The sequence below is a fragment of the Octopus bimaculoides genome, chromosome 6 (assembly GCF_046866305.1).
Source record: "Octopus bimaculoides isolate indiv1 chromosome 6, ASM4686630v1, whole genome shotgun sequence".
Classification (NCBI taxonomy): domain Eukaryota; kingdom Metazoa; phylum Mollusca; class Cephalopoda; order Octopoda; family Octopodidae; genus Octopus; species Octopus bimaculoides.
In genome coordinates, this window is record NC_142933.1 from 22,715,677 (window position 1) to 22,720,138 (window position 4,462).

Below are 4,462 nucleotides of genomic sequence, written 5' to 3' on the forward strand. Positions count from 1 at the left end.
GACCATCTCATCTCTTTCACACTTAGTAATCTTGGACTACATTATCCAATATAAAGTCCTATGTTAAAAAAAAAAAAAGAGAAAGTACTATGTTGGTTGAAAATGACATGGTTGCTATTTCTAGCAGTTTGAGCGACCACATAGAGGCTCCGTCGTTGGCTCGGTGAGTGAAATAAAATAACAACAGCAAACTTCTATTTTATTCTCACAAACACGTGAATCCGTAAACACGTGATTCTCTGAACAGCGCGAGACCACCAGTATGTTCTCCGACTCAAATGGCTCTTACACGGCGTTCTGTATTAGCTGTTTTCTTTCTTATCCCATGTTTCATTTCACCAAATGGCTATACTTTAGCATTTCGTTCGTAAAGGCCGGACTGGTAAGCTACGCGATTGCTTTTATTATTATTACTGTTGTTGTTGATGTTCTAGTAATCTAAGCCCCTGGCCAACCCTGATCGAGGAACCACATTGTAGAAAGTCTTTCACACAGGCAGGGTCATTACATCTTCATTTACTTTAGCCTTTATTTTTCAGCCATAATGTATCACACTTTTTAAAAGATGGTAGCGTGTGATTGACATTGTGGCTGAAGATTGCACCATCATCATCATCATCGTCGTCGTCGACATCGTGGGTGTTGTTGTTGTTGTTAGTGGTATCCGATCTAGAAGAAGAACAATACAATACAGATTTTACATTATTTTGTTGAGTCGGACAGACAGAAAAGATAAAAGTTGTTAACGCGAAGTTGTAAATATTGGAAGCATCGTCCATTCCATTCACACGGACCCACACACACATATCCATTTATAAACACACGCGCATATATACATATGTGTGTGTATATATATATATATATATATATATACATATATATATATATATATATATATATATATATATATATATATATATATATATATATATATATATAATACGTTGTTTAAATTAACAGAAAACAAAAGGCGAAGACAGGTGAAGGAGTAACAAGCAGGTGTATTAGTTTATATATTATATATTTGTCGAGATTAGAAGTAAGACACCTACCTTCCCTTCGTTGATGCAGACCTGTCGGGTGGTTACGTACCCTTCCGCGTGGCCCGCTCCGAAACGTTAAAAATAGCAGCTGCTTTCCCTCACCTTGTCGAAGCACTGACAATCTTCCCCTGCCTGTGCGCGCGTCACCTGCGTGCCCTTTCTCTTCCGGTCAGCTCCCCAGCCGCTGAAGTCATCCCACAATATACACACACACACATATTATATAATATGATACATACACACACAAACACAAGTCGTTCTCCAGATAAGAATGAACATGCTTGGTTAGACAACACCGTGTAAATCTATGTCGAATGATATTCTAGTCATGACCATCACTCTTTTGCAGTATAGAAAGGATTACATTATCTGTGTTTTTCAGTTTTTGAAACAATAGGACGACATTTAAGGGAGATTTGACTATCATTTTTAGTAGATTGAATAATCATGTAGACACTCCCTCGTTGATTATGCAAACCTGGCTGCATGGTTGAAGAATCTGATCCGAAATGGAGTAATTCCGGGTTCGATACTGGAATTCTTTGCTTTAGTTTACCCGTTGGTATAACCAAATTTTTAGTAAACGTTGATTCATTGAAACAACAATGAATGAGCGCGAAAACCAAGACAACAAACTTCTATGTTATTGACTGCAAAAGATGGAGATGTATTCGAAGGAAGTGCTGGTATTCCAAACGCACGTTGCAATAATGAAAGAACGGCCTGGCCTTATGGAATGGTCTAAATTAGCAAAGAAGTCATGGTTGTTGAGTTGACAGTAAAGTGAGAAGTTGCAAGGATAATAAGAAGCGGGCACATAGACAGAAGGGCGTGGAATATAACATAATATAGGCAATCGTGGGAGATATGATGGTGACAGTGAGAAGTGATTCGAGTAGAAATGGTTTGTGGTGGACTTGAAGTTAAATCCACAATGTCCTTCCATCTGGTTGCATTGGAAATAGGAATGCAACCGCTGCATATCATCAGAAAAAAAACTGCATAGACATCAACAGAAGTTTATGCGTAGCTATATTGCTAGAAAACTCCAGATGACAGCAATACTGATTACCAAAGTAGACTATCTTGGATTAGCAACTGGTATATTAGCTTTCAGTTCGGAAAGTACGATATCACTTCGGAAAGTATGATTTTGTCATGCAGATATAAGAGATAACGAAATAACTGGCGCAGCAAACAATGTAGTTTCTGTGAGATTAACACTGAGAATGTCACACACAATATCTAACGATCTGAGAATGTCCCCACACTGTTATTTATACTGGAAGCATGCTGTCGTTGGCCAGAACATTCTACAATGTCATCCGTAACAAGCATAATCTTGAAGACACAATTATAAGATGGTACGGTGCTGTGTAGGACATAACGACTCATAATATGAAACAATACTGGTGGAGTGTTCCAGTCAAGATCGAAGCAAAATGGAAGTATAATATACCAGACATAATGATCGGAGTCATTTCTTGACATGCATCTACTTCCTTTTCTGCTCTTTGAACTCTCGAATACCATCAACTCTTCGACCATTATTCTCTCTGCTTTGAGAGCATCTGTCTCATGTCAACACTTTACAAAGTCAAATATCTGGTATATCCCTTACTCTCTCACATACTCATGACACCGTTGCAGAAACCAATTTTTGTGGATCTCTCAACTCTCTACATCAACTGGTTTCATCTCTTGATCTCAAACACTTTATTGCTCAAGATAAATTACTTGTATATTCCACTTCCGTCTCTATCAATTGTTATATACTCGACGAACACTGAGGAATTCCTGGGGTAGATCCAGCGACAGTTGCGTAAGTACCGTGGATGACGTCAGGTAGCCATAGACAGCGAACGTGCTTCACCGGCTTACTACGAGGTACATACCCAATAATTTTATATATATATATGTATATATATATATATATATATATGTATATATATATATATATATATATATATATATATATATATATATTTATTATATGTGTGTGTGTGAATGTATGAGTGAGCGTGTGTATGTATATGTGTATATATGTATATACATATATATAAATATATTTATATGTATATATATATATATATATATATATATATATATATATATACACATACATATACAGGGTGCGATGGGTAAATTGTCGCCATTTCACGCATGCGCATTGTTTGCTTTTGCTTTTGTTAACTACACAGTACACAGTATAGTAGGGCCACTTGGGTACCGTCTGTGAGAGAACCAGCACCATGACGCAATTCATCCTACCAAAAATTTGGAAATGACATGCTGTACTGCTTGGCATTTGCGCCTGAGGCTCCAATACACACATTGTAGAGTATCTGAGTGTCTATCATAAAACAGCGCAATCTGAGTACATGTACCGAGAGTGATAAAAATCAAATATCCAGTCAACATCATAGTGTTTGGAGTGATTACTTGTGATGGCGACGTTATGCCTCCATTCAACTTCCCATACGGCCTCAGACTCAACACAGAGACCTGCATCAAGTCCCTGAAGGAGATAGTGCTGCCCTGGGTTGAGATGGTGGCTGATGGAAGACCCTATGTCTGACAACAGGACTTTGCACCATGCCACACAAGCAGGAGAACCCAGCCATGGCTGTCAGATAATTTCTGCGATCACGTCACTTCTAACAACTGTTCACCTAACTCCTAAGACAGCAACCCTCTTGGTTATGATGTGTGGGGTGCAGTTGAGTGAGAGACCAGCAAAACTCCTGGTAACACCAAAGATGAACTGAAGGCAAGGATTATGGCAGCATTCACCAGAATAGTTGCAGAAGATTCTGAAGTCGTGTGGAGGCCGTGGTTGAAGCCAATGGCGATTTTAGTATTTCAAGATAAGAGTGGCTGTGTGGTGAGTAGCTTGCTTACCAGCCACATGGTTCTGGGTTCAGTCCCACTGCGTGGCACCTTGGGAAAGTGTCTTCTACTATAGGCTCGGGCCGACCAAAGCCTTGTGAGTGGATTTGGTAGACGGAAACTGAAAGAAGCCCGTCATATATATGTATATCTGTATGTGTATATATGTATGTGTGTTTGTGTGTCTGTGTATGTCCCCCCCACCATCGCTTGACAACTGATGCTGGTGTGTTTACGTCCCCATAACTTAGCGGTTCGGCAAAAAGAGATCAATAGAATAAGTACTAGGCTTACAAAGAATAAGTCCTGGGGTCGATTTGTTCGACTAAAGGCGGTGCTCCAGCATGGCCGCAGTCAAATGACTGAAACAAGTAAAAGAGTAAAAGAGAATGTAATTTTGGGAAATATTTCTGTTAAAATGAGATGTCAGGGTTATCAGTTTTGCGTAATTTAGACGACAGTTTTGTCACCGCACCCAGTACATACACACACACACATACACACACATACACACACATATATATATATAT

General features: G+C 39.0%; 1 protein-coding gene across 3 annotated transcripts in view; it reads left to right on the forward strand.

The window, feature by feature from the left end:
* Positions 1–243: 243 nt before the first annotated feature.
* The window catches only part of LOC106877771 (active breakpoint cluster region-related protein), a 57,314-nt gene continuing 53,095 nt past the window's right edge, over positions 244–4,462 (forward strand). For all 3 annotated transcript variants that reach the window (XM_089353595.1, XM_089353597.1, XM_089353596.1), the window contains exon 1: positions 244–382. The gene's annotated coding sequence lies outside the window, so the exon portion shown is untranslated. The remainder of the gene's footprint in view (positions 383–4,462) is intronic.